This window comes from Bubalus bubalis, chromosome 13 (genome assembly GCF_019923935.1).
Source record: "Bubalus bubalis isolate 160015118507 breed Murrah chromosome 13, NDDB_SH_1, whole genome shotgun sequence".
In the NCBI taxonomy this organism is placed as follows: Eukaryota; Metazoa; Chordata; class Mammalia; order Artiodactyla; family Bovidae; genus Bubalus; species Bubalus bubalis.
The window spans coordinates 75,578,320-75,596,229 of NC_059169.1; the positions used below are offsets into that span (position 1 = coordinate 75,578,320).

At 43.2% G+C, this 17,910-nt stretch overlaps 1 protein-coding gene and 2 long non-coding RNA genes across 3 annotated transcripts in view; 2 read left to right on the top strand and 1 right to left on the bottom strand.

Moving 5' to 3' along the window:
* LOC123328863 (translation initiation factor IF-2-like) overlaps positions 1-17,910 on the top strand; it is a 384,326-nt gene that overhangs the window by 149,592 nt on the left and 216,824 nt on the right. The gene's annotated exons all lie outside the window — the stretch shown is intronic.
* On the bottom strand, positions 8,663-17,428 carry LOC123328846. The gene is made up of 2 exons (XR_006543848.2): positions 17,297-17,428; positions 8,663-8,865 (listed from the first exon to the last, which is right to left on the bottom strand). It is a non-coding gene; the product is annotated as an uncharacterized LOC123328846 (long non-coding RNA).
* LOC123328843 overlaps positions 17,007-17,910 on the top strand; it is a 61,583-nt gene continuing 60,679 nt past the window's right edge. The window contains exon 1 of the long non-coding RNA XR_006543843.2: positions 17,007-17,867. This is a non-coding gene — a long non-coding RNA (uncharacterized LOC123328843). The remainder of the gene's footprint in view (positions 17,868-17,910) is intronic.

Here is a 17,910-nt window from a genome sequence, read left to right on the forward strand (position 1 = left end):
CAAAGCAGGAGACTTGGATTCTATCCTTGGGTTGGGAAGATCCCCTGGAGGAGGAAATGGCAAGTATTTCCTCTCCAGTATTCTTGCCTGGAGAATCCCATGGACAGAGGAACCTGGCGGGCTATAGTCTTAAGGGGTCACAAAGAGTTGGACACCACTTAGTGACTGAACAACAGTAAATTCCATGTGAACACTGGAGTTGGTCTGAACGGTTTAAAAATTTGTTTAAAAAGCTGAATAATCCCCATTTCAATGTCAACGTGGAAAGATGAAGAGTGAGATAGGTTTCCGGTTATAGATGATACATGTTTTAGTTTCTGGTACTTTTCAAGACACCATTAAAATGACATTTAAGTGATCTGTCTGAAAAAACAATCACCCACCTAAAAGAACAAAGAAATGGGGCAATTAACATAGCATTTTGGAATCTGTGAATGATTGGTAGCTTATTGAGCAGAGGAGAAATGAAGAAGTAGCCTTCTTCGTTGTGTAAAGAAGTGTAAAGAAGAATTTACAGTGTAAAGAAGAATTTACACTGATGGATTCTACAGAAGCTCAGGAATTTTCAGCAACAAGAACCCCTTGTAAATGAGCCTGAAAATAGGGCTAAAATCAGGAGTATTGATGAATGTTCAGCTCTGTTCCCCAACTTTACACAAGCGGGTAGCTGCCCCCCTTCCATTCTAACATAGGAATGGATTTTTTTGTTTGTTTTTTCTGTAGAAATGATAAACAGAGGCTTCTGCATTGGAATGCTAAGTCACATCAGTTGTGTCCGACTCTGTGCGACCCCATAGACGGCAGCCCACCAGGCTCCTCCATCCCTGGGATTCTCCAGGCAAGAACACTGGAACACTGGAGTGGGTTGCCATTTCCTTCTCCAATGCATGAAAGTGGAAAGTGAAAGGGAAGTCGCTCAGTCGTGTCCAACTCCTAGCAACCCCATGGACTGCAGCCTACGAGGCTCCTCCGTCCATGGAATTCGGAAGGTGTCAGGAAAAGTAAAAAGTGGTATTATCCATACATAGTGTTGAAATCAGGGCGATTGCATTGATTTACCAATTACAGTTACCATCTTCTCCCTGCCCCCTAGCCCGAGGACACAGGGTGATAACCTGCCTACATGAGACCCCAGGAGACTTCCCTGGGATTCTGACCTAAAAATATAACACAAGGGTGCTGAATCAGGGGTTCCCCAAAGAACAGCCCTAACTAGAACAATCCTAAAGTGAATCCCAAGTCAACTCTCCTTCCACCCCAACCCTCTCCCCACCATACAACCCTTTCTATTGGCTTTCTTTAATTATCAGCAGACAGCCAAGGAACATGAGATATTTAAGAAAAGTTTCTCTTATGAGAGACAGACACTAAAACGTGCAAACAGGAAAAATAAAGCAACTTAGAGGAAACAGAACCTTTGCAAGAAGGAAGAAATCTTAAAAAAAAAAATCACTTGTATCTTCAGAGACATAAGGTGTGATATTACAGCTGGGACACAGAAAAGAATTTGTAAGACTTGGGAGATTAAAGTTAAGGAAATTTCTCAGAATGGGAAGTAAAAAGAAAAAATACGAAGTAATATAAAAAAAAAAAAAAAGACAAGAAATTTATAGGATTGGCTCATGAGGTCCAATGTCCAAAAATAGTACCACCCAGCTTGAAGAGAATATAGAAAGCAGAGGACAGAAAACCATCAAAGGACTAATTCAACAGAATTCCCCAACCAAAGACAGGAGTTTCCCAATTAAAAGATAGTACCAGTGCTTGTCATGAAACGTGGCAGCATGCTAGCAGATGACAGGGCCAGTCAGCCAGTTCAGTCCCTCAGTCGTGTCTAACTCTCCGTGACCTCATGGATTGCAGCACACCAGGCTTGCCTTGTCCAGCATCACCTCCCGCAGCTTGCTCAAACTCATTGTCCATTGAGTCAGTAATGTCATCCAGCCATCTCATCCTCTGTCATCCCCTTCTCCTCCTGCCTTCAATCTTTCCCAGCACCAGGGTCTTTTCCAATGAGTTAGTTCTTCACATCAGATGTCCAAAGTTTTGGAGCTTCAGCTTCAGCATCAGTCCTTCCAATGAATATTCAGGACTGATTTCCTTTAGGATTGACTGGTATGATCTCCTTGCAGTCCAAGGGACTCCAAAGAGTCTTCTCCAAACACAACAGTTCAAAAGCATCAATTCTTCAGCACTCAGCTTTCTTTATAGTCCAACTCTCATATCTGTACATGACTTCTGGAAAAACCATAGCTTTGACTAGACACACCTTTGTCAGCAAAGTAATGTCTCTGCTTTTTAATACTCTGTCTAGGTTGATCATAGCTTTTCTTCCAAGGAGCAAGCATCTTTTAATTTAATGGCTGCAATCACCATCTGCAGTGATTTTGGAGCCCAAGAAAATAAATAAAATCTGCCACTGTCTCCACTTTTTTCACCATATATTTGCCATGAAGTGACGGGACCAGATGCTATGAACTTTGTTTTTTGAGTGTTGAGTTTTAAGCCAGCTTTTTCACTCTTCTTCTCTTCACTTTCATCAAGAGTCTCTTTAGTTCGTCTTCCCTCTCTGCCATAAGGGTAGTGTCATCTGCATATCTGAGGTTATTGATATTTCTCTCAGCAATCTTGATTCTATCTTGTGCTTCATCCAGCCTGGCATTTTGCATGATGTACTCTGCAAATGAGTTAAATAAGCAGGGTGATAATATACAGCCTTGACGTACTCCTCTCCCAGTTTGGAACCAGTCCATTGTTCCATGTCCAGTTCTAACTGTTGCTTCTTGACCTGCATACAGATTTATCAGGAGGCATGTAAAGTGGTCTGGTATTATTCCCATCTCTTGAAAAATTTTCCAGAGTTTGTTGTGATCCACACAGTTGAGGTTTTGGCATAGTCAATAAAGCAGAAGTAGATGTTTTTCTGGAATTCTCTTGCTTCTTCCATGATCCAGTTGACATTGTTAATTTGATCTCTGGTTCCTTTGCCTTTTCTAAAACCAGCTTGAACATCTGGAAGTTCTCGGTTCCCATACTGTTGAAGCCTGGCTTGGAGAATTTTGAGCATTATTTTGCTAGCGTGTGAGATGAGTGAAATTGTACAGTAGTTTGAACATTCTTTGGCATTGCCTTTCTTTGGGATTGGAATGAAAACTGACCTTTTCCAGTCCTGTGGCCACTGCTGAGTTTTCCAAATTTGCTAGCATATTGTGTGTAGCACTTTCACAGCATCATTTTTTTAGGATTTGAAATAGCTCAGCTGGAATTTCATCACCTCCACTAGCTTTGTCTGTAATGATGATTCCTAAGGGCTACTTGACTTCACATTCCAGGATGTCTGGCTCTAGGTGAGTGATCACACTATTGTGGTTATCTGGGTCATAAAGATCTTTCTTGATAGTCCTTCTGTGTATTCTTGCCACCTCTTCCTAATATCTTCTGCTTCTGTTAGGTCCATATCGTTTCTATCCTTTATTGTGCCCATCTTTGCATGAAATGTTTCCTTGCTATCTCTAATTTTCTTGAAGAGATCTCTAGTCTTCCCTATTCTATTGTTTTCCTCTGTTTCTTTGCATTGGTCATTGAGGAAGGCTTTCTTATCTCTCCTTGCTATTCTTTGGAACTCTGCATTCAAATGGGTATATCTTTCCTTTTCTCCTTTGCCTTTCAGTTCTCTTCTTTTCACAGCTATTTGTAAGGCCTCCTCAGGCAGCCATTTTGCCTTTTTACATTTTTTTTTTCCTTAGGGATGGTTTTGATCACCACCTCCTGTACAATGTCATGAACCTCCGTCCATAGTTCTTCAGGCAATCTGTATATCAGATTGAATCCCTTGAATCTATTTCTCACTTCTGTGGTATAATCATAAGGGATTTGATTTAGGTCATATCTGAATGGTCTAGTAGTTTTCCCTACTTTCTTCAATTTAAGTCTGAATTTGGCAATAGGGAGTTCATGATCTGAGCTACAGTCAGCTCCCGGTCTTGTTTTTGCTGACTGTATAGAGCTTCTCCATCTTCAATTGCAAAGAATACAATCAATCTGATTTCTGTATTGATCCTCTGGTAATGTCCATGTGTAGAGTCTTCTCTTGTGTTGTTGGAAGAGGGTGTTTGCTATGACCAGTGTGTTCTCTTGGCAAAACTCTGTTAGCCTTTGTCCTGCTTCATTTTGTAATCCAAGGCAACATTGGAGTACAAACAGGCAACACTGCCTGTTACTCCAGGTATCTCTTGACTTCCTACTTTTTCATTCCACTCCCCATCAAGAGAAAATTGGATTAAAGATTTACTGGGCATGGCCCCACCCATCAGAACAAGACCCAGATTCCCCCACAGCCAGTCCCTACCATCAGGAAGCTTCTACAAGCCTCTTATCCTTCTCCATCAGAGGGCATACAGGATGAAAGCCACAATCACAGAAAGCTAACCAAACTGATCACACGGACCACAGCCTTGTCTAACTCAGTGAAACTGTGAGCCATGCCATGTAGGGCCACCGGAGACTGATGGGTCATGGTGGAGAGATCTGACAAAACATGGTCCACTGGAGAAGGGAATGGCAAACCACTTCAGTATTCTTGCCTTGAGAACCCCATGAACAGTATGAAAAGGCAAATGGATATGACACTGGAAGATGAACTCCCAAGGTTGGTAGGTGCCCAGTATGCTACCAGAGATAAGTGAAGCAGTAGCTCCAGAAAGAATGAAGAGGCTGAGACAAAGTGGAAACCATGCCCAGCTGTGGATGTGACTGGTGGTGAAAGTAAAGTCCAATGCTGTAAAGAACAATATTGCATAGGAACCTGGAATTCTAGGTCCATGAATCAAGGTAAATTGGAAGTGGTCAAACAGGGGATGGCAATAGTGAACATCGACATTTTAGAAATCAGTGAACTAAAATAGCCTGGAATGGGCGAACTTAATTCAGATTATCATTATATCTACTACTGTGGGCAGGAATCCCTTGGAAGAAATGGGAGTAGCCCTCATAGTCAACAAGAGTCTGAAATGCAGTACTTGGATGCACTCTCAAAAATGACAGAATGACCTCTGTTTGTTTCCTGGGCAAACCATTCAATAACACAGTAATCCAAGTCTATGACCCAACCAGTAATGCCGAAGAAGCTGAAGCTGAATGGCTCTATGAAGCCTTACAAGACCTTCTAGAATTAACACCCAAAAAAGATGTCCTTTTCGTGATAGGGGACTGGAATGCAAAATGATAGCATAAACCAGTTGGGGGTGGGGGAGAAAGAAGGCCCCAGATCCCAGAGACAGGACAACAGAAGAGCCAGGCATGGAGAGGGACAAGTGTCCCGCTGATCTCAACAGGAGTAAGCTGGGGGCTACAGGAAAGACCTCTTGAAGATGATGACATTGATAAAATGTTAAGAAGTTTACAGAACTGGGGGAGGCTTTGGGGATAACCTCATGGTAGATATATAAGGAAAGTAACCTGAATGCAACAGAGATTAACTCCAGGAAGAAGAAAAAGTAATGTTGAAAAGGAAATATAATCATTGAGTAGCATTAATAATACATGTATGCTTGGTGTGCTCAGCTGTGTCTGACTTTTTGCGAGCCCATGGACTGTAGCCCGCCAGGCTCATCTGTCCATGGGGTTTCCCAGCAAGAATACTGGCGTTGGCTGCCATTTGCTCCTCCAGGAGATCTTCCCGACCCAGGGAATGAACCCGCATCTCCTTTGGCTCCTGCATTTGCAGGTGGATTCTTTCCCACTGAGCCACCTGGGAAGCCCGTGAAAAATACCTGACTCAGACATTAAGAGTGTCTGTAGTTGCAATGATATAAAAATGGGTATTTAACATAACCACACTTGTGCTAGAAATCTGACAGGACAGGAACATGGGACAAGTATATGTGGATGAAACAAAGAAACCCTCATCTTCCTCTTTGAGAGGTCAGTTGCTGCTGCTAAGTCGCTTCAATCGTTTCCGACTCTGTGCGACCCCATAGACGGCAGCCCACCAGGTTCCCCCGTCCCTGGGATTCTCCAGGCAAGAACACTGGAGTGGGCTGCCATTTCCTTCTCCAATGCATGAAAGTGAAAAGTGAAAGTGAAGTCGCTCAGTCGTGCCCAACTCTTAGCGACCCCATGGACTGCAGCCTACCAGGCTCCTCCATCCATGGGATTTTCCAGACAAGAGTACTGGAGTGGGGTGCCATTGCCTTCTCCGTGAGAGGTCAGTAGATAATACCTAAAATTGAAAATCCCAGAGGTGCGAACATAAGCACATTATTTAAATCAGCCCTCAATTTCACCTCATGGTGGTGCACATAGTTGAGGACATCCATTTGGGATTACTGCATAGATAAGAAACTTCCAAATAAAATGTTCTCAAATTTCTAATAAGAAACTTGAATTTGTTTTCATGAATGTAACTTTGTTTCATATTGCTTATTTGCCTGAAATACTCTCATAGAATTCTTGATCAAGATGTCAGTGATTCTTCTCCTGGCATTCGTGTTCGTCGCTGTCAGATACTATACAGGCAGCAATTAAGAAATATTCGAGCTGTTTCCACACTATTCCAAATTTTACAACAATATTTTTGAAAGTTTGTATTTAAAAAATTCAATTGCTTTAATACTTCTCTTTTCTCTGTACATGCGATACTCTGATACTGCCCATTGTATTTTTTTTTTTTTTTTGTCTATGAAGTAATTAAAAATAATGGCAGGGCCCTAATTTGTAAAATGCATGTTCATTGTCAGAGCAGTTACCCCATAGGTTGCTTGGATGCCAAGGAAAAGGGTGCATTAGCCCCCAGCACAAAGAAGTTTCTGAAATCCATAGAGAATTTGGGGAGCTGATACCTGGAGCGTTGCCCAGCAAGTCTCTCTCCCCAACTTCCTAGAGCCACGCCTCCGTCCAGATGTTCCTTGCACATCTGAAATGCAAACACCTCCCTCCAGCTGCATCGGCCACTTCTCCAGAAGGGCAGTGGTGCCTTGTACAGCAGCATGTCCATGTGGGTGTCATGGCCCAGTGGTGTCAGGACCTCACAGCAGATCTGGAGTCAGTTCACAGCACAGCAGTGTGCTGAGACCTACCACTTGGGATGCACTGACTTCTGGATGTGGAAGCAGAGGCCCGCGAAAGGACTGCAAGAGTTGCAAGCAGTTAACCCGTGGGCCTATCCCTACTTAACTGGCGAGACTGCGTCATGAACAAATTAGTATAAATACAAGCTGCTTCTTTAGGAATCTCTCTCATGTGTTCACATTAGATCTTCCAGACCTTTTACCTCATCCAGGGATTGGAGGGAGCTGCTTTGACTCTATTTCCATGAGATGAGGCAAGCAAATGTAGATAATTGTGGAATACGGCTCACTTCTTAAATTCAGAGTTTCTTTAGTTTCTGCATTATCCACATGCTGTATTTTCCATTTTGTCTCAAGTATTGGGCTTCCCTGATGGCTCAGATGGTAAAGAATCTGCCAGCAATGTGGGAGACCTGGCTTCAATCCTTGCATCGGGAAGGTGCCCTGGAGGAGGGCACAGCAACCCACTCCAGTATTCTTGCCTGGAGAATCCCCATGGACAGAGGAGCCTGGCGGGCTACAGTCCATGGGGTCACAAGTTGGACTCGTCAGTTTGTGGATTATCCACATGCTGTATTTTCCACTCTGTTTCAAGTATTACAATAAAGAACAGAACATCTGAAGATAATAAACAGCACCTTTGACTAAAAGGAAGAAAAATTGAAATGAATGGGGAATAGAGCTTGTGTTTTTTTGAATCTCCAATTGTTAATTTTCTCACTATCCCTTTAATGTGGTCCTAGGGAAGTTAGTAATAATGTTTCAAAAGAGGTAGGAAATGGATAGCACTCTTTCACTAAATTAGCTGGAAAAGAAGAAAGGCACTTCAGTATACAGAGTAGTGACTGCTCACCGTCCTTCTACGTAAGGGAAGGAGAATGTGGTCCATTCGGCGCCCTCCATATTCAAGGCTGAAACTGGAAACAATGACACTTTAATTCACTGCTGAGTTAATGGGCCTGCTGATTTGTCTTCATTTTTCAGGACTCTAAAATGTCCTTAAAACCCTCTCAAGGGTTTTATACTTTTAACCCAAGGTCTCTGTGCTTCATTTTTCCTTTTGTTCTTCAAACACTCTCATTGCCTCTGTTTTATCTTCTGAGAAGTTTGGAATAATGCATGATATGTATTGAATGATTTGGATGGCGTTTGTGACATGTCTTGCTGATGTTAAGCCATTCAAAATCCTAGGGAATAGTCCCAGCTTGCATTAGCAGTAGATTAATGCAGGTGAACTTCAGAGTCTTAATTTTAAAGAATTTACATTTTTACCAGTGATGATTGAAAACCATTGGCATTCTTTCTGCCCAAATTACTGATTACAATTGCAAATTCTTGCACAAAGTGCTAGAATGACTTCTCACTGTTCCATAAGGCGCAGAGTATTATTTTACCCGTTTAATGGCTATTAAATATTTAAAAACAATTTTCCAAAAATACATCCATAACTGTAGGTAATGTGCATAAATCACAATGGAAAATGCATTCTGGTATGCATGCCTAATAATACTTGTGTAGACCAGTTTCCTGTCTAAGAGAATTTGCTGAGAGGAAAGGTTAAATTTGGGGGAGTTTTTTCATTTGTGATTTTATTAGGAGATTGAAACAAATAGGCGTGCTTTCAGATGAGATCAAGAGCGTTATTACTCAGGTGGTTACTGACTTTTTGCTCCAGGATTTCCTGGATGTGAGCTGTGAGTCCCAACTTCAGGATCTGAATCAGGAATGGTGGATAACCATGTTGACTTAGTTATTTGGGATATGGGATCCAGGAAGCCCATCAGCTCTTGAATGTTCCCTGTGAAAAATGAGCAGGAGTTAGTTTTATAAAGTTAAGGGACTTCTATTCCAAGCAAAGATTCAAAAGAAGATTCTAAAAAGAGGGCAAGTAAAGAACCTGCCTGCCAGTGCAAGACTCATGAAAGATGTGGGTTCAATCCCTGGTCGGGAAGATCCCCTGGAGAAGAGGATGGCTTCCCACTCTAGTATTCTTGCCTGGAGAATTCCATGGACAGTCTATTGGGTCACAAAAAGTTGGACACGGCTAAAGGGACTGAGCATGCACGCCCGCAGGAGAGAGAAGGGTTAGCATCACCATCTGGAGAGCAGAGAAGGGACTGGGCAGGGCTGGGACCAGGGAGTGGGGGCGGGGTCAGGGTGCGGGGGCGGGGCTGGAAAAGAGGAGTAGGAGGAAAGCAGGGAGTCATCTGATGGACTTGAGATCTGGGATGGAAATTTAATTTTCTTGAAGAAACATTTGGAACTCTTGGCAACAAGTGACATGATCAAAATGACATTTAGGGGAGATGATGCTTGCTTTGTGGGCTATACAGAAACTCGAAAGAAGAGGAAAGAGGCAGGCACTTGGTGAGAAGGGCTGCAGTGAAGAAGGGAGAAAGAGAAGAGATTTTCCTAGGCTGCCTTGGAGAACTCCTCCCATCCCTACAGGTTCCCCCCCCCCCAAAAAAATGTGTCGGGGTTATCCAAAAGATTATGCATCAAATGTCCAGATGCCTTCCTGAATAGGTCAGTTCTCTTCCCAGCTTACAAGTCATGGAACCATGGCAAAGGATCAGTTTGCAAAAGATAGAAATTTGTTAAATTGATTGATTATCCTTTGGACATGGTAGGGCCCTTCCCCTCATTCTTCCTGCCCCCAGGAGATCCTGCAGTTGGCAATAAATAAAAGGATGTGAGAAGAGTTATCGGTCCAGGAAAGGAAACACGGGCTTGGGTTGGGCTGTATACACAGTAATTGGATCCGGGTGTGGGGATAAGCATTCCATGTTGCAAAGAGGAGCCAGTAAGAGCCAAGGCGGGAGTGCACACACAGTAAGCTGCTTTGGTGAGGCCAAGGGAGAAAGGAGACAGAGAAGGAGCAATCAGAGTGGCATTAAACCCGTGAAATTGTTTGATCTGAACTTGACACGGATATTTGCTTTATTAGAGCTGATGGCATGATCTTTGCTTTTAGGTCATAAATGTTGGGGGGGGGGGGGACAATCTTATTACCCAAGACTTAGCATCTACAAAGAATTCACAAATACAAACAAGGTGAGCTCCAAACCAGTATTGCTAACCAGATGTTCAGCCAGCCAAGAGATTTTCATGAGCCCCCTTTACAGATACAGTTCCCCATTATTCTTCTTAGAGTCAGCTTATTGGAGTGAAAAGGCTTTAAATGAGTATCAGGAAGGCAATTTTCAAGATAGGTTTGCATTCTGAAGTGGTGGAGCTTTTTGAACAAAAGGAGCAAAAGTGTCAAAAGGTAGAGATTTCTAGTTATAAATAAGTAAGTCGTTGCCATGTACTGTAGAGCATGGCGACTATAACACTGTATTATACATTCAGACCTTGCTGAGGGACTAGAGCTTAAAACTTCTCATCCCAAGAAAAAAGTTTGTAGTTATGGGTGGTGATTGACAATAACCTGACTTCTTATGGTAAATGTTTTGCAATATATACATATATTGAATCATTATGTTGTACATGTGAAATTGATGTAATGTTATATGTCTCAAAATAAAAAAATTAATAAAAGAATACATTAATTTTTATATTGTAATCAAAATCAAGCAGCATTCACCCAGCCTTCAGGATGGATTGTAATACTGGACACTTTGTTCTAAATGGGAAATCTTTTTGAATCCCATATCACTCAGGGTTTTCCAGACAAATAGAATCAATAGATATCGTGCATGTATATATGTGTGTGTGTGTGTATATGTGTGTATAATATGTGTGTATGTGTGTGTATATGTGTGTATAATATATGTGTGTATATGTGTGTGTATATGTGTGTGTATATGTGTGTGTGTATAATATGTGTGTGTGGTTTATTTATTTTAAGTAATTGTTTCACACAGTTGCGTGAAGCAGGCAAGTCTGACACTCACTGGGCTGGCCAGCAGACAGGAGTTGATGTTGTAGCCTTAAATCTGGAATCTTTAGGGCAAGTCAACAGGTTAAAAACATAGGCCAGATTTCTAGAGTTTTTAGGCAGAATTCTCTTTTCTCCTGGAAACTCAGTTTTTGCCCTTAAGACCTTCAGCTTATCGTACGAGGCCCACTCAGACTGTCCAGGGTGACCTCTTTCCCTTAAAGTTAACAGATAGGTAATGTCAGTCACATCTACAGAAATACCTTTACAGCCACATCTAGACTATTGTTGGACCAAATAACTGGGCACCACAGCTGACCAAGCTGACATGTAAAATTTTACCATCACAAATCTCTGATTTTTCCTTTAGTGGAAGAGCAGAGTCAGCTGTTTTCTGCCCCATTTCCTCAGTGTTTAAATTTTTACAAGAAAGGTTCTCTTAGTGATTCAAAGGTGGCAGTTTTAGTGGAACATTTTTTTCCTGTCAAATTATTTAAAAAACAAACTTTGAAAAGCTGAGCAGTATCAATACCCTACCACTGTCTCACACGATGCCAAATGGTCTTGTGAGCTCTACCTGGTTGGCGGGATGGGCATAACTGATAAAAGTTATTTTCTTCCTGAACTCTGCACTGAGGCTGCTCCACTGACTGCAGTAATCACATGGGATGTGGCGAGTTAATTTTTTTTCTGGGAAGAATTTCAGTGTTAGAATTTACTGTCTTTTGCACATATAAATTTGAAGCTTTAATGTTACACTCTTCTGGTTATTTGCATTTAATATGCATGCAAATTCACAATGTATACTATGTACCAAGCACATAATTTATAAATCCGTACTTTCCCTGGTTGTTAGCAATTTTGGCCGCTTTAAAAATTAATACTTTGAAGAAATATATGATTTCAAATTTATATGTAGTATCTTTAGTTTCCAGAGGCAAATATGAAGTACATTCTCTGCTGGGAAAGGTAGATCTCTGCTGTAACATTCTCAGTGTTTAAAGAAGTTATGCCTAATGCTAAAGGTTAGAATGCTTTCCTTTTTCTTTCCTGTGATTGGCTTCGGGTTAGTTGTTGCAGACATTTGTTTCCACTAACGATGCTGAAAAATATGTGTTTCTGAATCGTGATTGATTGTAACCAGCAGGATCTTGATACAGTCAGGGGCGAGTTGTTTCAGGTGATAAACACACCTCACGCGACAAGAGTAGCACACTGTACACTTAAGTGGGAGAAGATCAGGTCTGCCAGGATTAACCCAGAGCAGATGGACCCCAGAGAGAGAGTCTGGGGCCTCTCCGGCTGTTCCTTAGGCTCGTTGTCTTGGCAACCAAAACACAGCCATCAGTCCTCCTGGGCCAGGCACTTCCCCAGCCCTGACTGCTCGACCTTTCCTCCTCCCCTTCCCATCTGTCACTGGTGCTCTCCCTGGCCGCTTACAGGCAGTTTCAGGTTTTCCATTTTCCTCCTGGTACAGCTCCAGGCACCACCTGTGGCTCTTCCTTCTCCTCTGAGCGGCTGAAACCACATCACTGACCCCCCAGCTTCTCTGCTGTGTTCCTCTTCTATCAGCCCAGACAAGGCCTCCCACACCTTCCCACTACTGAGGAAAGTGCTCTTTCAGCGTAGACCTCCCGGCATTCGGCATCTTCCGTGGGGACAGGCCTCCATCCTCAGCTCCAGTAGTCAGCTCTGGTGTCTTAGTTGGGCTAATTTTTTTTTTCTTTACCCTTCTTCTTTCTGATCATCTTCATGGCTGTTAGTCACCCTCCTCCTACAACTTACCAGCTCTCGGGATGGCTTCACCTTCTCCGTCTCTACATTGTCTCCAGCCCTCTCAAAGTCAGCCCTCCTTAAGTGGCAATGAGCACAGGCTTTCCAGCTGACCGGTTGGTAACAGCGCCACGGTCACCATCATCAATGCCATGAATGTTATCACCGGGTTCTGTGTCAGCTTAGTGCCAGTTGCTTAGAAGATGGACTGAATTCATCAGGTCTGTGGACGCTGAGTCACAGCCCATGTCTTGACCTCTGCATGATGTTGTGCAGCTTGTCAAGAACAAGAGTCAGGATGAGAACCCACTGACACGGGTGTCCTTGGGTACAGCTGGATCTGCCAGGGTCAGAGGGGACTTGCATCCCCCATTCATGCCCTGAGAGAGGCACCTTCAGGTGACCGATCTATGCTGAGACACAGAGATGAAGGGGCCCTGTTTTCTGGCTCCTTTGTGGGCTGAGGGGACTCACTCACTGATTTGTAGCTGAGCACCCTCTACACATGGGAAGGCCTTGACTTACGGCATGTGTGTGAAAATCAAGAAGAATCAAAGTGAAGTTATCTCTTAAGAAGGGGAGATGTTCACTGAGGACCAAATCTACTCTCTCTCCTTTCAGTCAGTTCAGTTCAGTTGCTCAGTCATGTCTGACTCTGCAACCCCATGGACTCCAGCACACCAGGCCTCCCTGTCCATCACCAACTCCCAGAGCTTATTCAAACTCATGTCCATTGAGTCGGTGATGCCATCCAACCATCTCATCCTCTGTTGGCCCCTTCTCCTCCTGCCTTCAATCTTTCCCAGCATCAGGGTCTTTTCAAGTGAGTCAGCTCTTCGCATCAGGTGGCCAAAATATTGGAGTTTCAGCTTCAGCATCAATCCTTCCAATGAATATTCAGGACTGATTTCCCTTAGGATGAACTGGTTGGATCTCCTTGAAGTCCAAGGGACTCTCAAGAGTCTTCTCCAACACCACAGTTCAAAAGCATCAATTCTTCGGCACTCAGCTTTCTTTATAGTCCAACTCAAATCCATACATGACTACTAGAAAAACCATAGCTTTGATTAGACAGACCTTTGTTGGCAAAGTAATGTCTCTGCTTTTTAATATGCTGTCTAGGTTGGTCATAGCTTTTCTTCCAAGGAGCAAGCATCTTTTAATTTCATGGATGCAGTCACCATCTGCAGTAATTTTGGAGCCCAAAAATATAGTCTGTCACTGTTTCCCCATCTACTTCCCATGAAGTGCTGGGACCAGATGCCATGATCTTAGTTTTCTGAATGTTGAGATTTAAGCCAACTTTTTCACTCTCCTCTTTCACTTTCATCAAGAGGCTCTTTAGTTCTTCTTCACTTTTTGCCATAAGGGTGGTATCATCTGCATGTCCGAGATTATTGATATTTCTCCCACCAATCTTGATTCCAGCTTGCCCGGCATTTTGTATGATGCATCTAAGTTAAATAAGCAGGGTGACAATATACAACCTTGATGTACTCCTTTCCCAATTTGGAACCATTCCATTGTTCCATGTCCAGTTCTAACTGTTGCTTCTTGACCTGCATACAGATTTCTCAGGAGGCATTTAAGGTGGTATGGTATTCCCATCTCTTTAAGATTTTTCCACAGTTTTTTGTGATCCACACAGTCAAAGGCTTTGGCATAGTCAGTAAAGCAGAACTAGATGTTTTTCTGGAACTCTTGTGCTTTATCAATGATCCAATGGATGTTGGCAACTTGATCTCTGGTTTCTCTGCCTTTTCTAAATCCAGCTTGAATATCTGGAAGTTCACGGTTCATGTACTGTTGAAGCCTGTCTTGAAGAATTTTGAGCATTACTTTGCTAGCGTGTGAGATGAGTGCAATTGTGCGGTGGTTTGAACATTCTTTGGCCTTGCCATCAATGAGGAGGAGTCTCACTTTTGCTTTTGGATAATGTGACAGTGTTTGATAAACTTGCTGTAAGTATCAGGTGAAAATGGCTCTGTGGTTATAATGACCTCCAAATGAAATATTATGCAGTGGTTTCTCTTCCTTTCCCTCCTCATCTCCCTTATTCCTTCTTCCTTCTCCTCTCCTCCCCCTCTTCCTTTTTGATAATAAACATAGCATCCTATGGAGAAGTAAATGGCAATCCACTCCAGTATTCTTGCCTGGAAAACATCATGGACAGAGGAGCCTGGAAGGCTATATAGTCCATGGGGTCGCAAATAACTTAGTGACTCCTGTCCTGTCCATAGCAGCTTATAAATGTCTAAGGTACTCTAGGTGGCCCAGTGATGCCTTTTTGCTGAGCTGGATGGTATCGTAGGTAACTGCAGCCCGCATCTTCCATCCGTGTGCTGTGGGCAGAGTGGCCTTCTCACTGCCATAGAATGTCCAGGGGACATGGAAGCCACATGCTTGCTTTACAGGAGCACTGAGTGTGAGAACTTGAGCCTGACTCACTTCTGGAGCTCAGACACGGACTGCTTTCTCCTATGGCTCAGGATTCCTCAAAAGAGGCCAGATTGAGAGAAAGGCACATGGGAAGAAGTCTGCGAGTGGGACTAGGTTGAGCAACAGCCTGGGTAGTCAAGGTAACAGAGACTCAAGGTACCTCTCCTGACTTAACTAGCATCCCCTCAACTCCCCTTTGGAGAAGGCAATGGCACCCCACTCCAGCACTCTTGCCTGGAAAATCCCATGGATGGAGGAGCCTGGTAGGCTGCAGTCCATGGGGTCGCAAAGAGTCGGACACGACTGAGTGACTTCACACTCACTTTTCACTTTCATGCATTGGAGAAGGAGATGGAAACCCACTCCAGTGTTCTTGCCTGGAGAATCCCAGGGACGGGGGAGCCTGGTGGGCTGCCAGCTATGGGGTCGCACAGAGTCGGACATGACTGAAGCGACTTAACAGCAGCAACTCCCCTTACTACAGCAGACACCTCCTCACACACACAGAAACAAGTGTGCTCCCGGAGGAAGGAGGCTGTGGCGTAAGGCATGGGTGGGTAGACTCTGTACCTGGGACATATCCAGATCTGTTTTTGTAAGGACAAAGGCTCAGGATTGTTTTTAATGCGTTGAAAAAACAAAGCAAAAAACAATGTGTTAGATACAGTACTAAAGCCTTTGAAGTTTACAATATTATCTGGCCCTTAATATATAATTGTCAGTCCCTGTAAAGAACTGGTCATAATGCCTAATGACTCCTTCCTGGTGGTCACTTTTTGAAATAGCAAGGCCCAAGATTGGAAATGGTTTCCCTGATGGCTGGGCCTGGAGTTGGTGTTCTACAGGAAGTTATGTGTCCAGACAGGGTTGTTAGTGGTGTCCGTTGTAACCTGTGGATTGATGGAGCAATGAAGGCCAGTGCAACGGGGAAAAGCACAGGCGAAGAGGAGAGGAAGGCTCTCAGATTAGGAATCGCCTTGCCCACCGCCACCTGGGCACTGCAGAGCGAATGACTGAGACGAGGACTCCCCGGCAGAGTGTGGAGACCTGGGACCCAGGCTTTTGCCTTAAACCCAATATATTTGTAGCACCATGAACGAGAAGGCCAGGGGACTTGGGTTTACACTTGTATTTAGTTCACAGAGTACATCTCTGTCTCGCTGTGTCTCACTGTGCGCAGTGTCTGCTGAACCCGCTTTAGGCACGGCGCGAGCTAAGAGGCTGGAAGAAAATGCGAGAAGCTGTAGGAACTGCAGACACGTTTATTCTTTTCTGGCTGCTGCAACATGCGTGTGTGTGTGTGTGTGTGTGTGTGTGTGTTAGTCGCTCAGTCGTGTCCGACTCTTTGTGACCCCATGGACTGTAGCTCACCAGGCTCCTTTGTCCGTGGGATTATCCAGGCAAGAGTGCTGGAGTGAGTGGGTTGCCATTTCCTTCTCCTATTATACTTCATAATATGTAACAAATACTTTTGTTTATAAGTCAGACTTTTCTATACACATGTGTTGTTTTCATAAATGTTCCATGTAGGAAGCCTTTACATGTACAGATAAAGATCAAGAAACTAAACTCGTTCAGAGGTATAAACTGACTACATTTACAGCTGAAGAAAGAGAGATCTATTGTGCATTTGACATGACCACAGTTTTCTCACTAAATCTTCACAACTCTAAAAGGTATCTGCTTTAATTTCTAAGATTTAAATTATTTAAAAATATGTACTTATTATCTGTGGTTTAGAAGCTAAGTTGTGTCCGACTCCTGCAAACCTATGGACTCTTTCTATGGGATTCTCCAGGCAAGAATACTAGAGTGGGTTGCCATTTCCTTCTCCAGGGGGTCTTTCCAACCCAGGAATCAAAGCTGGGTCTCCTGCATTGCAGGCAGATTAATTACTGAGTAAGCTACTTATTATCTGTAGTACTGTTCATAAGTAATCAATGAACAGTACTTATGTTAAAAATTTTAAAATGTTAAAAATTTTAGTTCTGCAATCCTAAATATACCTGGTGATGAGAGCTCCCATCTAAAAGAAAACAATATTGAGAACTTCAGAAGTGCATAATGTTAATTTCTATTAAGATCAAAAGGGAATCCAGAGATTCAAGAGAAAAATTTAAAGGTTTTAAAAACTCACCTTTTAAATTTTCAAAGTGCACCCAAGAAGCAGACTCTACCTTTTTGGTTCCCACATGGCAGCAGCAGATATAACATAACACAACACAACCCAATTCGCCCTCAAGGGCTTTCCAGGTGGGGCTTATATATGCTTACAGAACAGAAGTAGCCCATGGCCAAGCACGTAGCTCGTGAGGTGTATGTGCGGTGCTATAAGTGAGCTCAGCTGCTACAAAATCATTACTTACAAAACGGGGCGGGGGGAGAGCGAGAGGGCATGGAGCAAGAGAGCCTGACCACTGCCGCTTTGGCTAATTTGCTCTTTCCCAACAACCTCATTTTGAGGTTGTGAGAACCCTCTGAACAGGTGAAAGGGCATTTCTTTCAACCTCAGTCAATAGAGAAGAAAGAATTGATGATTAATCAGAGGTGTGTCCTGTTTAAAGTCATATAGTTGTTATTTGGTGGAGTTGGAAATCAGACTCAGATATTCTGGCTCTAAAATATGATCACCATCCTCAGGGTCAGTGCGTTACACAGTGTTAACCTTGCACCCCAACTCCCCAACACAGAAGCCTTCCCACTCAATAGTAAGTCTATATGTTGTTATTGTTCAGTCATTAAGTTGCATCC